Source organism: Microtus oregoni, unplaced genomic scaffold (assembly GCF_018167655.1).
Source record: "Microtus oregoni isolate MIOR12 unplaced genomic scaffold, Mior012 000013F_ref0000133, whole genome shotgun sequence".
Lineage (NCBI taxonomy): Eukaryota > Metazoa > Chordata > Mammalia > Rodentia > Cricetidae > Microtus > Microtus oregoni.
The window spans coordinates 21,082,013-21,098,758 of record NW_024543072.1 but is presented as its reverse complement, the minus strand read 5'-3'; the positions used below and the strand labels follow the sequence as shown (position 1 = coordinate 21,098,758).

The window sequence follows — 16,746 nt, the reverse complement described above, 5'->3', positions numbered from 1 at the left end:
AATTAATCCATTCTGCAGACAATGCCTCAGTGACCTGATAGCTGCCAAGAGAACCTATTACCAAGACTATCAATTATTTAGTTCCTCTTAAAACTAACTTTCAAATAGCTAAAAATGAAGACTTAATTTAAAAACATCTTGATACCTTAAAGAAATAACACAAGGTTTTAATTTTAAAACATCTTGGTATTCTCGTCTCACTTTCTTCAGTCACTCATGGATGTATTTTAATTCACCAGAAACTTTTTCATTTTTTTATTCTTTGTCAATTAAATACACACATATAATGTATTTTGGTCATTTTCACCCCCATTTCCCTCTCTTATCTTCTTCCTGCTGTCCCTGAGGCTCTTCATTCCAGTGAGTCCTTCTCCCACTTCCGTACCTTCTGTTCTATCTTCTGGATTTCGTGGATTATTGGAATTGCTTGCATGACCACAGGTGTGTGGTAACTGGCCAGGGGCTACCCTAGTAATGATCACCTGCCAATTGCTTCATAGTGGCGGGGTGATGGAACGATCTTAGTACCTTCATTTTTGCACAGGTCTTTACTATGTGATGAGTTCAGAGCAGCTGCAAAAAAAAAAAAAAAAAAAAACCAAAAAAACAAACAAACAAAAAAACAAAACAAAACAAAAAAAAAACCCCACTGTGATTAATGGCTGCCTAGGGCAATAGTCATTTTCAATTTTGACTGGAGGACTTCAAGTTTGTAATGATAGATAATATTCTAGATAAACTCCATCTAATTTCAAATATTCTATTTATGACAACTGTAAGGATGAACTGAAGTCAGCAGGTGATATTTGAACATCCTCTAATTGCTCTTAATTATTCTGGCTCCTCAAAAAGTGTCATTAATACAATTGTTATACATAATCACAAATTATGTATTCAAGTCTTGTATATTAAATAATACATATTATTATACACAATTATTGTATACTATTTATATTTTGTTAATAGAATAACTCAAATTTGGTTTTGGCCAGCAATTCTACCCCTAAGCATGTGCCAAAGAGAATATGAGAGCAGGCATCCATAAAATTATTTAAGAATTAAATAGATAATTTCTTTGTAATAGCCCAAGCTAGAAAATACAAAGAATTCATCAACTAGAAACTGAATAAACAAGTGTGGTCTTGTCATATGGTGAAATATGGAACAGAAAGTTAAAGTCGAATTTTCAAATCCACACAATTAAGTGTGTTTATCTAAAAAAGTTATGTTAAATGAAAGAAAGCAGATACAAGAAGTAACACGCTTTTTACATAAAGATCAAGATCTGATGAAACTAATCAATAATCACAGAAGCCAAGAGTAGTCACCTCTAGAAGGGCCGTGATTGGCGGAAAAAGGAGAAATTTCCATATTGCTGGGACTATTCTCTATGTTGTCTTGGCTGTTGATTAGACATAGAAATATAAAAATTTACTGAATTGAGTACTAGGATTCATCTGTTTTTCCCATGTGTCCACTTCAAGTCACTAACACTCAGGTCTCTGAATTACTTTGGAGGCTAACTTTTTGCTTTCTCTGTTTCTGCCTTGACCCACCCGAGTCTATTCTCACTGTACTTGAGAAGGATATGATAAACAATTCAGCAGAGTTTGACCTGGGGGCAGGTGTAGTAAGATAATACTATATACCTCAAAAGTAATCTATAAATTTCCATGTTTCAGTAACTACTACATAAAAAGGTTTTTGTTCAATCAATGGAACAGTTCGGTTGGAGAAGGCTGTTTCTCCTCCATGGTGAGTGAAGAACCCAGGGTTCTTCCAACTGTAGCTTATTAGTAGTATGTAGGTAAGGGAAGATGAGAGGAGGGGCTTCTTCCTTGTGGTTAAGGAAAATCCTTCACCCTTGCTGGTTAAAGACTCTCCGGGTGCTGTTTGGCAGGAGAAGCAAGCAACCCCTCGCCTTGCTGTATAAAGAAGTTCAATAAAGTCATCAATTCTCCAGAACCAGTAGAATTCTGTTTCTGTTTGTTGTTGGGAACTGAGGAGGAGGGTTAGATGTTTACATTTCCTCCAAGGGAAGGGATTTTAACTATAGGGTCCAGTGCTTCTCAAAGGTCAGCTTCATGAATATGTGATCTGGACAACTGCACTGGTTCCAAGCTTAGTGGTTCTCAACCTGTGGATCACAACCCCACAGGGGTGGCATACCAGATATTCTACATATGAGATATTTATATTGTGATTCATAACAGTAACAAAATTAAAATTGTGAAGTAGCAACAAAATAATTTTATGGTTGGGGACAACACCACAACATAAGGAACTGTATAACAGAGCTTCAGCATTAGGAAAGCTGAGAACCGCTGGTAGAGGACCCCAGGCCTTTGGAGAGCAACACGTACCTGGCTGCTCTAGTCTCTGCTCTCATCAAATTGGCATCACTAATGACTACATCTTTGAACTTGTGTTTTATAAGGGAAATCTGATAGGACGAGGGATCATGTGCTTGTCCACAGAAAATACAGAATGCGTGTCTGCCACAATTTTTTGCTTCGCCCTCAAATGTAAGAATGTTGGTGTCCCATGAACACGGAATGCTGAGAACCCACAATGTGTAGACTTAAGCAAATCCAGAGATGCATGAGGCAAGCGTGTTCCATTGGCAACTGAGGAAGTAGGACCTGGCCAACCCAAGAGACTGTGTTCTCCTTTTAACCAGAACTGGCTTTGAACCCAGTTAATGGCAACTCAGGATGCCTTCGTGTACTTTCTTATCTGTGGTCAGAATTCACTAGCTGATGGCCTAAATGGTAAGACACTAAAGGAAAGAACCTTTTCAGGTCTCTTGAACACAGCACTAGGCCGAAGGTCTTCTGTTGGCATGCCAAATGAGCATGTATCAAGAAGTGGAGGCTGCTGCGTTCTGAATTTGCACTGTTCCAGTGACGACAAAACACACACACAAATATGAGCTGTGAAGTATGAACAGTGTGGTATTATACGAGTTATTAAAACCTCTTTGAACTGCATTACACACCGACATTGCAAAATAGATGAGTTTTAAAGCATGTGATGATAATTTGAAACATTTGTTTTTCTGTATTTAGAATATTAAACGACACACAAAAATGCCACGACAGTTCCAAAGACAGAGTGAAGCAAGCTTTTTATTTTCTACTACCTTGACAATTTTTCCTGACTTCGTTTTGTACAGGGACGAGGGAAAAACGCATGTGTCTCTCTCGGACTTCCCCTCTCTCAGCCTCCTAGTGACAGCTCCATTCCGCTTCTGAGGCCAGTCTTACTGGATCCCTCCTCTGCTGCACTCTGTCTGTTGGCTTCTTTGCCTTATCTCATCTGGCAGTTTATAGTCAGCCTTCCACTTCAAGCTCTGCATTGGTGGAGCTAACCAACACCAGGTGAAGATGCTCAGAAAACCCTGCATGTGCACTGAGCACACAGGGACCTTCTTTTCTTGTTAATCCTTTAATAGAGTAAAACCTATTTGCATAGCGTTTAATCTAGAGGCGAGTTACAGGTCAAAGAGGGTAAGTGTTGGTTACATGCAAACCCTCTACCTCATGGAGTTTTGCCATCTGCAGATCTGCAAAGGAAGTCTGGAACGTCATCCTAGGAATGCTTAAGGATGACTCTGTGTCTTCCTCAGGGGACCGCCATCCATCGGTTTGGAAACTATCACTTTCCCTGAAAGATCTGTCTTGAAACACTAGGGATAGATGTTATGATTTTAGCCAGCTGAGATGGGCCAGAATGCCTGGGCCTTCATAGAAAGTAACAAAGAACATGGAGACTTTGACTCTCCAGGGCTAGGTCACAAGGCAGAGGAGCAGGCTTCAGAGACGGCTGTTGAGTAACGGAAATGATTTAATGTTCCACTCTCTCAGAAAATCCATCCCCAATTTCCTGAACCTCCAAGAACTCCCTCTGCGTGAGTTCTTTGAGACTGCCCACACCCCACACCTCTAATTCCTCATGGTAATTCCTTGCCATGACCATCATTGCTTGTATCTGGTCAATTCTAATGAATTTTATTTCTCCAACCGGATTCTGGTACCATCACAGACATAGTAGGCAAGAAAAAGTAAGACCTTCACAACAAGCTGAAAGTTTAAGCCATGCAGGCATTATGAAAAGATCTTTTAAAACTCAACGCATACACAACAAACATTCACAACACACTGCATCTCTCTCACCATTTTAAACAAAGAGGCATCCAAACTGCATGGTGGCTGCACTGTGACCCAAGCCCACTCTGTTGGGCTCAGTGTTTCAGGTGAACTAAGATGACGGGGTCTGAAAATAGCGAGTGTGCACCACACAAGTCAGCCAAGATCAGACCGGGCACCACCCTGGGCTCCCAGGTTAGAATATCTTCTGCCTTTCTGACCGTTCCCATGACTCTGTGTTGTCCTGCTGTGTATCAGGCTCTGATGGCGACCCCTCTTACCACCACTTGGAAGTCTCAATACTTGCTCCAATGGAATCCTATTTTGATTCCATTGTTTGAGTGTCGCGATTATATAACATCGCAACAGCCAGTCTTGTGAATTGTTGTGTCATGTGACTTGTTTAATACTTTAATTGACTCTTTATTTAAGAATTTGCCAGGCCAAGTGAGATCAGAAAAAACAAAACCGCCTGAACAAAGAAAAGGAACATGTTTTTGAGTTTTGCGGGGTTTTTTGGGAGGGGGGCGTGTTATAGTGCCTTTTCGATACGTGTCTTTCTTGAGAAAGAATTTAAGGGGAAAAAAAAGCTCCGATGTAGACGGAAGAAGAGAAGTAGTAAAACATCCCGGAGTTCTCAGGACCTCTTGATTCCCCCTGCACCAACCATCCTCACTTATAACAGAGCTGTTCCTAAGAGCCCCCTAGAAGACTGGACCCAGCTATAATGCTGCCCTTGCTTAGCTGCGCCTGGCTTTTCCTCGCGGCCACCAGGGGGCTGTCTAGGTGGAACTGGGTTGGAGACTGCAGCCTTCCTCCAAACCAACCAAAACATCCCAAGGCAGCTTTGGAACAAAGCCCAGGAACTCGCCTGCAAAACAACCCTCACTCTAGAGCCCACACGTTATTGGTGCGGCTTCATTCGGGGCGAAGAGTAAAACCCAAATGTCTTACGAAGAATCCAAAGGGCAACCGAGTCTGCGCAGGCCCCTGGGAAAGACAACTTCTTCGCCCAAAAGCTGCTATCTGAAGCTTTCTCTCCTGAATCCTGCTGAATTCTTTCTGCCCAGGCAGGGGACAGCTTCGGATTCACCACAATTGCTAGTGCAAACCTTCACCTTTCCTGCAGGCGGCCAAGGGACGCCGAAACAAAACCCTAATCACCCGTGGGAAATCCAGAAAACTCTTTACAATGATCTAGACATTATTCCCTCCGTTTAGTTACGTGCAGGCAGGCTCGGGGCACTGCGCTGCGTTACATGCGTATATTGAAGAAGGAATTTCAAGGTATTTCTAACACTGTGCATAACAACATAATTGTATTCTGTCCTCAAAGTAGTTTGTCGCAACTGTAACTTCCCACTGGCAGCGTGTTCTCTGAGTACTCGGCATTTTTCCAATAAAGCCTACCTCCGAGGCGCAGCCGGAGATGGCCCGGGTCATCTGGAGCAGAACACCAGTCGCCTGCTGTGTTTTCTCCTAGCCTGAGGGCTCGCTTGGCTTTCAGGACTTGAGGTATGGACATTTCGGAGTTGTGTGTTTGTAAGGACAGAACTCTTTAAGGGTAGAGATTATTAATGTCTTCTGGTTTTATTTATGTATTTCCAAGACAAAAAAAAATGAGGTGTTCCTTTAAACCCTACTCGTGGAACCAGCCCGGCACACACTCCCAGGAGGAGGATAATAGGGTGTGCCAGAAGGGCACAGCTCGTTCAGGGCAAGCAAGGTGTGGGGACTGTATAGCGTCCAGAGCCCCAGGAGGATCTGAGAGCCCCGTGGTCCCACGCGCGCCACAAGTGGTTTGGGGGCAGAAGGAGGAGCACGGCGACACCTGCCGCGCTCTCGGGCGAACTCAGAGGGTTGTGCTACTGCAGGTCCCCTCTATCTCCCGTCATTCACCCCCCCCCACCCACCCGCCCACCCATACACACACACTCACACACACACACACACACACACACACACACACACACACACACTCGTGCCTTTTCAACTACAGGAATGACCGCCCAACTCCAACCTCCGCGCGCCAGCAGTCGGGTGGGTGGGCGCGCGGCTACCAGACCCGCAGCTACGTGACCCCAAGGAGGGTGGCGCACAAGACGCTGGTACCACGGTGTCGCACAGGGGGACGCCCGCACCTAGGCGGCAGGTGCACAGGCGGCAGCGCGGGGCACCCGAGTGGCGGGCTGTTCGGGCGGTGACGGGGTGCGCAGCCGGGAGGCCATTTCGTCTCTGCGCTCCTGACGGAGCTGGGATAGACTGAGCCAGCCGCGTGTGAGCCAGCCGCGGCTGCTGCGCGAGTCAGACCGGCTGGAGGACCGGAGGGGACGAACGGTCAGCGGCGCTCCTGCCGGCGTGGAGCCGGCGCCACAGTCCCGAGTAAGGCTGTGCGCCTGCACCCCGGGAGGCGGGACCTCGGGCTCCGCACCTCGCCGACCTCTCAGGTCGCAGCGGAGGGGTTGCCAGTGTCCTGGGACCGGCCGCGCGCTCCCCGGCGCGAGAGGAGAGTTGACAGGTCAAGGGAGTCGAGCTCGCGGGGTGGCCCGTGCCGCACGGGACCCCGCGACGGAGGGGGCGGAGCGGGGAGGAGACTGCTGCTCGGCCGAGCACCGCGCAGCCTCGGGCGGGCGGGCAGCCGGCGTGACGCGGCGGGATTAACTTTGCATGGCTAATTCGAGCACCGCCGCGGAGGCCACTGGCTGCGCGGCCGCAGCTCGCCCGCACGCCGCCTCGGGGCGCCACCGCGAGGCTCCAGCGCTCCGGTAACGTGGCGCGGCGGGGGCGCAGGGGAGGTGTGTGGGGGGGGCGAGGGCGACAAGTCCTGCGGGCCGGGCACGAGTGGTAGGCGCCGCGGGGTGTTTCTGTCGCGGGCCTCTGCACCCCGGTTCCTCTCGGGCTCGGGCACCCGGGTGCAGGAAGCTGAAGCCCGAACCCAGCTGGGCACAGGCTCCTTGTGAAATGGAGTTTGGCATCCTGGGCGCTGAACCCAGTGGAAGTTTCCATGAGGAGGAAGTTGTAGGACATAGGGGTTTGGAAGAGGCTGACAGGCGCGGGGGTGGGCGTTTTCAAGGGACTGTGAGTCTCCTGTCCCCCTCTTTTTCCTCCTGCCCCGGAACTCGAGGGTTTGGAAAAGAGAAAGCTCCCGAATGTTACATACAGGCTCTGGCCAGAGCCTGGTGGTTCTGCCTCTCACCGCCTCCGCGGGCTCGCTCCCTCCAGAGTCGCTCTTTTGCCTTACTTCTCTTGACGCAGCATCTTTTGGGGTCGCTCGGGTCGGTGGTGACCCAGGTAGTGTCGGCTGTGCGCCCCACGATGGGGAGAGGCGTCTTTGGAGAGTTTCCATTGCTTAGTGTCAGTTGTCATTTTGAAGGAAGATTTCCCGTGACCACAGTGGGATTATTATGGGAGCTAATTCTTAAAGCCTTCTGGTTTGTTTTTAAGAGGGAGGGGGCGGGGTGTGCCTTCGTGGGTTGTTTATGTTTTTAAATTAAAGGCTAAAAGTATAATTTGCCCCAAATGAGAAGTTTTTTAAGGGTCTACTAGGCATTCCTAAAGTGAGTCAAATAAAGAAAGGAGCACCTGGACAGGCAGGTTGGGTCTCCCATACTGTCTTTTCCAGAGCCTGGAGAACTCAAAGGCTCTGCTGAATCAGAAAATAACATTGACTAAATCCTCCCTCCTCAAGTCTGGTTGATGCTAGGTACTAGTGGTCATTGTTAAAGACCTGCTGTGAAACTGAGCAGATCAAGCATTCCTTGTTAGGCGCGTGAACAGGAGAACACGGCAATTTTGTTAATGATGAACGTGCTAAGCCCCATAGATCTGTGGGGAAGTGTCTTTAGATGGTTTGGCTCTGGCTTAGCTTGTTTGTTGACACTGTCATGAAATGTTGCCTCACTGTATTGCAAAGGAATAAAAATTTCTTTTTGGTTAAAAAAAATGTTCCATGATTCATTCTGAATATTCTGGATGACTGATCTCCCGGCTTCACTTCAGCCTGTTATTTCTCGTCCTGAAAGGAGGCATGTGCCGGGAACCATTAACGAAAAGGTGTTTGAGGAGGAAGTATTTGGAACAGTGGCAAACTTTAGGGTGCTTTCATGCTGATTGCTTGTGCTTCAGTTGACCCTGGGAGAAATTAAGTTTAAAAGTGCTTTGCTTGGGGCATTTTTTTTATGTGAAGAGATTGGTGGAGAGCAATTTACCGTTTGCCCATGTTAAATAGATACTAATACTATTTTTAAAGGTTTATTATGTAGTGGAGGTGGGAAAATCTGCTTTATTTTGTGAGTAAGAGTAGATGAGGCTGAACATAGCTCCATAATTGTTTTCCCTTTTTCTTTAAAAAAAATGAAACAATTCTTGTTGGCATTACAATGCAGAAGCATAATCTCATTGACACGGAGGTGTTGCTAAATAAAGTAACTGGCATTAAGAGCAGAGCAAATACTCCAGCTTTCCCTTCCAGCTTCTCTGTGGTAAATTTTGCTCTCACAAGCAATGAGCTGCTACTTCACTGTGATCCAGCCCCCCTCCCCCTGGGAAAGGTGCTCTGTTAAGCTCTCCTTAGGAAGAGAAAGTCGAGGCCCCCTCCTTGCCTGTTTGTAGATGGAGGGAGGATGCTTGGAGCCACTAGCGAGCTTCCCTGCTTTCTGGACAGTCTTTTTCACGGCAATCAAAGGAAAGGTGACGGGCTTCTTTCCCATCGTGCTCTGGTGTAGGCTCCAGGTCACCTTCTTAGACAGCCTTTCCTTGAGCACTTGAGGGGAGTTAGTCCTTCATGCTCTCAAAGGTCTCTCTGCGTTTTGTTCTGCCCTCTCCGCCCCCTGCCCAGCACTGGCTATGTTCAGAACTGTTCCTTTCGTACTTGTCAGTTTCCTTCTTGAAAATAAACTCTGAATATTCTAGATGACAGTGTGGAGTCTTGGAGGACCCCAGTGTTGATTGCTTCCTTCACTTTTGCTCTCCTTGCATCTGCAGGGATGCTTGGCACACAGTAGGCGCTGGGTAAATTTTAATTGAACAAATTAGAGGTTGTGTGCCCGGACATTGTCCTTCTTCCAGTTGCCTGACTAAGTGTTTCAACCATTGCCACTTTGGACATGCCATATCTGGTGAGGTGTGAACACACACACATAGGCGCGCACACACGCACACACACACACATACACACAATTAAGACTCAGTCTTTGCATTTGTTTCTCACCCCTTGTTTCTCTCCATCTGGAAGTAATGGCTCTGCCCTTCTGTATAGTTAGTTCTCCAGGTTCCTCCTGCCGGCCTTGGCCGTGTATACGTGCGCAGCTGTGCTTTAACTGTACATGTCCTCAGTCCGCTTGATGCCTGATACCTTTAGTTCCTAAGTTTCGGCAAAAAACAAAAAAACAAAACAAAACAAAAAAAAAAAACCTTCTTTGTTCCCAAGGCAGTGTCAAGCCCGAGAGTGAAACTCCCGGCCTTGGGTATCACCAGGTAGACGTGAGGACGTTCATGCTTGTAGGTCTTGGGAAGGCCTGTGGGTTTGGCAGCTCAGAGGAGACCAAGGGCTTTCAGTGGTCATGTTTAGGCTACAAAAATGGTGGTTAGCGATGGAGAAATCAGGCTAGCTGGGTGCACCCCAGCCTAGAGAAGTTCTTGGTGATAGATTTATAAATAGCCCGCTCATTACTATGTTCTGTTTGTCACAGGCTTTGCCTGTGCCCCCTTTTTCCCTTTTTCAACAGCATAGTCTCATCCAGGTGTCTGTGTGGAATATTCAGTTATCTGGGTTTTCATATGGTACCTGAAGGGTCATCTGAAAACTATTGTGCGTGGCAGTTCTTGCCAATTCAGAACTCAAGGAAATTGCAGTTGGTAATCATGGCAATTTATTTTTATAGAGAACCGAGTTTTAGAAAAGTGCCTGAGGAAATACATAACAAAACCCCCGCAAAGCCGGACTGAAGAGATGGCTCAGCAATTAAGAGTGCTGGACGATGTCACAGGAGACCTGAGTTTAGTTCCCAGCACCCATGTCAGGCAACTCATAGCCGCCTGTAACTCCATCTCGAGGGGATTTGATGCCCCCATCTGGACTCTTTGGGCATCTGCACTTGAATACACATATACTTTTATTGTCAAAAAAAATAATAGTGAAAATAATTTTAACTAAAAAAAAATCCCTACAACATAATTAATGCTCGTATTGTTACTAGTGGGAGAGAAGAACAAAATCAATGTTTGGGGGAATGAGGAAGATAATTACACCAAAATCCAAAGGGCTTACTCCTTTAGCGTATTTAATTTGGTGCCAAACTTCGTGGTAGCCAGGTTAACAGAAAAGGGGGGATGGTGTCTATCTGGAATTGATAATCAAGATAACAAACCAGATGTCAGGTACCAGGTAGGGTGTTCACCATGGTACCTGACAACTCTTACAAGGTCACAATGGGCAAAGTTTCAACAGAGTCACAGAAAATGAAGTCGAGTTCTTTATGTGGTCATGTCTTTGGCCAGCTCTCAAGAGGAGACAGCTGCAGAGGGCATAATGAAGAAAATAAAATCCCAGGGTAAATTCTCTGTGGGACTAAGCTGCTGTGGTCCAATGGTACAGGTTCTGTCATAGCCTCGGTACTTAAACAGAGCTCGGGAAACGAGCAGAATGAATAGCTAACATGTTCACTAAGCTAACTTTCTCAAAGATCCAGTGTGTCAGCCTGACTTTGGTCTGGAACAACTAGAGAGGACAGGAAAGCTGGGTGTTTGAAAATGACTCTAGAGTCACAGACTACCTGCGCAGGGACCCACTAACGCTTTGTGCCTTGATCTCTGTAGCTCTGTCTTTCAGGGTTGTCTGTTTCCTTCTCTGTCCCACTTCTAAATTGTGGTGAGAGCCTGTGTGTGATGTTCCCCATCGCTGTCTCTGAGTGCCTAGGAACGACCTGGGGACACGGATGCTGATGAAACTGTTGTTGGAAGAGGGATGGGTCAGGACTGGGCAGTGTTTCTCTTCCCCTTCCATGTCAGTATAAGCGCCATCTCTTAACATGGCTTGGCCGAAAATGAATGTCAGGATTACATCATGAGCCAGAGCATGTGACTGTTTCTGTGATTAGGACTTCAGCTTGTGTCAAAACTGGATAAGCAATCCATGGCAAGTTAGCCTCCTGTTTGCTTGAAGGTCATTTTCATGCCTTGATTTAGTTTCTCAGTCTACAGATATTTTCATATCTACTGTGTACCTGGCCCTGTTACATGCTTTGAAGTTTAGGGGATAGCCAGTAACAGGTGGAACAATGTGCATAGATTAAGTCCAGCTATGCTGTCATGTCCTCCACTGAGGAAACAGAAAGCCTGTTGGAGTTTCTCCTAAGACATCTTAGCTGGGGTTGGGGTGGGATAAAGTCACTGTTTGTAAGAGCTTCCTGTCTTGCTGTATGGTGTGAATCTCACCAAAATCCACCCATTGATGCCAAATGCTAAGGACTTGAATGTGTTCAGCTCAATGAGTTTCTGGCAGAGCATGCTCATCTTCCACTTTCGGTTCTAGAACTTTCTAGTGCATTATAGAGCTTGAGCATATATCACATTCAAAGCACAGAATCAGAATCCTATGCTTCCATATCCTCCTCTCAGAGATCTAACTAGCTAGGAATCAGCATAGTGATTGGCATCAATGTTAATGTTCTTGGGTCTCTAATGCCCTGATTTCAGGAGGGCACTGGAGACTCTGTATACTGGCAGCTCTTGGTCATTGATAAACCAGTATCTGTGATGAACTCTGTAACCTTCTCTAAACTGATCGAAAGGCCTGAATTGGAACCCAAGAGGCTTGGCAGGCTGTGTCTAGGGAAACATTCGGTGGCCCTTTCATCACCACAGACATACGTCTTCATAAGGCACACCCTTGACCATACGCCCAGTGGCCGTAGATGTTCATAACACATTAAATCATCACAATATGTATATCTAGTCTTAAAGCCCAGAATAACCAACCATATTTGAGACTTTATCCAGATAATATAAACTTGAATTGTCTGCCAGGCATTGATTACCAAAAATTAATTGATATTTATGTAGATATTTTTGAAAGACTAAAAACAAAAGGGCAGATTCATGGTCCAACTTACGGTTTTAAGATGTGTCTGTCCTATACATCTGAATTCCATTTATCTTCTTCATCCATTTTATCTTCATTATGATATTTTCTTCTAGTTTTCATTTTTCTGGATCCTGTTTTACCAATGGTTGCTCACACGTGCCAAACATGTTCTGCATGCATGGAATATTGCGTCCTAATGGAGGGGCACATACAACATTTAGGGAAGGTCAGGCTAAACTCTGTTATTCGCTCCAGTTTCCAGACCCCAAAAAGAAAACTATTGCTCTCTTCTGTGGTACAGAATTTAAGGAGCTGGGGGAGCCATGACTAGTAACTCAACTGAAACCAAAGGGGAGAGTACAGTTGGGCAATTGATGTCCTTGGCATGTGTTTCTGTGATGAGGAGATTGAGAGGCTACACATGGGTTAGTGACAGACATTCAGGAACCCACGGAATATTCTTACCCTTTGTCATTTGTTGCTCTGTCAGGATGGTTCAGACTGCCTTCCACAACCTGTTTGCTCTCCCAGGACTGTTTTCCCATGGTCCAGCAACATGGGTCCAGTGAATAATCATTGAAGCTAACAACCATGCTATTTGCGACTTGTTCATCTTTCTCTCATATTTTTCTACTGTACGCACCCATGGCTCACCAGCTTCCATGCTCAAGCTTGCAGAATCTGTCTCTGTGGCAAGTGTGTCATGTTCTCACACACAGTGGCGAAGGCACTGCCCATACCATGCTATGAAATGCCTCCCATGCTGAGGTCCCAGGCAATAGATTCTACCAACCCTTTCATTTTCTTCTCTGACTCTTTGATATGTTAAGAGAGCCTGTATTTTACTATGAGCTTGTTTTGTTTTTTATCAGTCATGTCTTGGAAATCCTGAGCATAGCCACTTAATATAAAGTCTCTGAGTCTATTTTTTCAGTGTTGTGTGTTATGGACATGCAAGGGTAAGGAGGGTAGGTAGCGAAACCTATGCCATCACCATATTGGTCAAGTGAGTGTGTGTTACAAGCATGCGTGTGTATTAAGCAACAAATGGCCATTGTTACCCATGAGCGGCTGTGAAGCGGAGTTCTTGGAATTGTACTTTCGATAATCATGCTCATTTGATTTAGTCTCTTACTGCATTTCATCATGAATGGAACAGGTTGGATTGTCATGGAAAAAACCCTCTGGCAGTTTGTATGCGATACTGAGTGATACCACCACAGAGGTGTTTTACAATGATTTTGAAGTCCTGTTACTTTTAAAATATAATCATAGTGATAATGATCTGTATAATCTCTTTACTTGTTTTCTAACGTTTAAAGTGGTAATCTCCACAAGCTGGAGAATGGTCCATCTCTATTGTATTTCCGTTTGCGTTTACAATCCCATCTAAGCCTTACTGTAATTTCTTCCATCTTCCAGTAGCTACAGATCCTGACTAATACACTTATATCTGAAATGTAGCCACAACAGGGAAAAGTAGAAGACGGTATACTCTTGTACAATTGTTTTCGTTAAAGAAAAAGAGGACCAGAGGCACTTAACATGGATTGCTTCATTCATTGATGGATGGATAGATAGATAGATAGATAGATAGATAGATAGATAGATGTAGTAAAATGGGCGGCAGGGCTGCGTTCCCAGCACCCCGGCCGCCTGCTCGGCTAGCTTATGCCCCAAAATAACAACACACAAACTGTATTCTTTTAGACACTGCTTGGCCCTTTAGCTCTAGCCCTTACTGGCTAATTCTGATATCCCGATCAACCCATCTCTAATAATCTGTGAGCACCGGTCTTACCGGGAAGATTCTAGCCCACGTCCATCCTGGGTCGGAGCTTCTTGCGTGTGTCTGCCCAGGAGCCTGGAGCACGGTGTCTCTCTCTCTGAGGCGTCTGCTCCCGAGAGGAGAGCTGTGGAGTCTGAGCTCACTTCCTCTTCCTCCCAGCGTTTTGTTCTGTTTACTCCTCCCACCTATCTTCTAACCAATGAGGGCCAAGCAGTTTCTTTTTATTTAACCAATGACCTTCCTCCATCAGATAGATAGATAGATAGATAGATAGATAGATAGATAGATAGACTGGCCTTTGATACTAATTGATTCTGTAGTTTGGTCTTTATTAGGAATTGGACAAATTGCTCTGCTCCAGGGCCTTGTTAGGTATCAAACCCTATTTATTCTGGTTGCTAATTTTGTTGGACACTCAGCACTTTACTTTATGAATTGATTCATAAGGTAAAGCTGTGCCTGGAAATGCATTCTTTACTATTATTTAAATTCGTTCTCATGCTGGGCACAGTGCTCTTCAGACCTATAATCCCAGCACTTGGGATACTAAAGTGAGAGAATCATGATTTGAGGTAGGCCTTGACTCTGTTCACCTCAAGCCCAAAAAAAGGAGGGAAGCTGGCAGAAAGGCAAGGAAGGAAGGAAGGAAGGAAGGAAGGAAGGAAGGAAGGGGAAGATGAATATATGCTCAGATTCAATGGATTTATCACAACTTCACAACCGAAGTTTCTATGAAACAAGCTTTAAATATACGGACCCTACCCTCAGACTCCATTCATTCATCCAGCCATCCTCAATGATTTGAGCATATGCTAGGTACCAGGAGTGATACAAAACACCATGACAAACATTTTATAAAAATCTTTGCTAAGTAAATGTGCAGAGCCTTCTGGGACTGTGTACAGGAGGTGACCGTGTAGTACAGTGTGTCTCAATATCAGGCAACAGTAGTATCCTCCTCATGAGGGGCCAGATAAGTCTTCGGTGGGGGACTGTCCTGCACACTGCAAGTTTGCCATCATTACTGCCTTCTACCCACTAACGCAAGTGGCACCAGTTGTAACTGCCAAAAAATGTTTCCGGGATTTGTATATTGGGCAGCAAAGCTGCCATAGTAAGAATCACTGGCACAGAGATGAGGAGGAGCCAGACTGGATGGTGGGGATGTGGGGATCTGTCTGAATAAACCTGGATTCATGGAGTATTCAGCTTCTGCCTCTGTAAAATGTAAAGATTCAGTATACGGTGTGGACCTCGGATGTCTAGGTCCTGTCAGGTGTTGAGTATTCATAGTAACAGCAGTATGGATACAGGACAGGCTCTTATAGTTCTGGTAAGTCCTGTGGCGTAATCAACACAACACGCAGTGAAAAATGTGTAGATAGGGATAGAGAGGGTTCTGGACAGAAAGAACAGGAAATAGCATAGGAAGTGAGCATACTGTAAAGCATTCAGAAACCTGTGAGGAGTCTGGTGCGTGCACACATGAAGGATGGCAAGGGAGGCTGCTGGAACAAACAGACCTCAGACACTGGGGGCTTTCCTGGCCAAGGAAGGAAGGCCGACTTAGCCTAGGCTCTTACACGTTGCCAGATGTCTTTGGGAACATTTTTAACTTTCTTCAATATGTGAAAATTTTTTTTCTCATCTTAATTCTGGTTATATTTTTAGCAGGCTGATTTTATATTTGGGGGAGTTTCAAATTTAATTTGAAAACAGATTACAGGTTAGGTTGTCTTTAAGATATTTGCAGATGAAGTTAAGGACACAGTTATGTGTGATCCTAAATTACAATGTAACTGTGGCTCCTGTGTCAGCCATACATACAGTTGTTTCATTTCTTGTGTGACCAGAGAGAAATAATGCTGGTGTTGTGTTAAAACTCATTGTTTAGTATTAATTATTGATACTCTTAATTGTCTGGGATTTGGTTCTTTAGTTGAAATTGTAAAAGGATGGTGGAAATGAATGAATGAATGAACGAGAGGATGGCATTATAGAAATACTACTGAATTACAAATGAAATAGTTTGAATAAATCCCTTGGTTTATCAGAGCTTGAATTTGGCCTAGTTAGACCATGTCATATATCTTTAGCCCTAGATTTGGCAAGAATTTTTTTAATAGTCCATATACTGAGTATTATCTACTTTCAAGACATACAGGATCAGTTGAAGCTTTTCGGGTCTACAGCTCTGGCGAGTAAGCAGCCATAGATTATATGTAAGCAATTGACACACCATATACCAATAAAGCTTCATTTTCGAAACAGTGTAGTGGCTTGAGGCTAGGGAACCTCTGGTAGCACTCACAGCACTGTCTGAAATTATTTTTGATAATAACTTTAATTGATAAAAAGCAACCAGTACATTTAATTTTAATCTGTATTTTATTTTACTCCCTATATTGGAAACATTGACAAGTGAACACTCTATCAATGTTAGAGAGGCATTTTAATGTCCAGTATCTTTTAAACAACGTAATACTTTAGCGATGTCATAGAGCAGAAAGCCAGAGACAATTCTGGGCATGTGGACAGAGGTGTTGAATTTTTTCCCTGAAAAAAGTGTTTTAGGTTGTTAAAATGGTGCATTAAATAAGTTTGTTTTACAAAACATTAATTTTCCTAGTATTTATTGTAATATTGCTTACTAAAATTGGCCATCTCTTTTTTGGCTATAAAAAGGTATTTGTGTATTTTTGTCCCAGTAATAAATATCATTTATC

General features: G+C 44.7%; 1 protein-coding gene across 5 annotated transcripts in view; it reads left to right on the top strand.

Moving 5' to 3' along the window:
• Positions 1–5,599: 5,599 nt before the first annotated feature.
• The window catches only part of Thrb (thyroid hormone receptor beta), a 332,075-nt gene continuing 320,928 nt past the window's right edge, over positions 5,600–16,746 (top strand). Inside the window, exon 1 of one of the 5 annotated variants that reach the window (XM_041662563.1) lies at positions 5,600–5,663. The gene's annotated coding sequence lies outside the window, so the exon portion shown is untranslated. Of the gene's footprint in view, positions 5,664–6,266; positions 6,531–6,628; positions 6,667–6,777; positions 6,914–16,746 lie in introns of those variants that run through there. The other 4 variants (XM_041662565.1, XM_041662566.1, XM_041662562.1 and 1 more) reach the window with 4 other exon arrangements.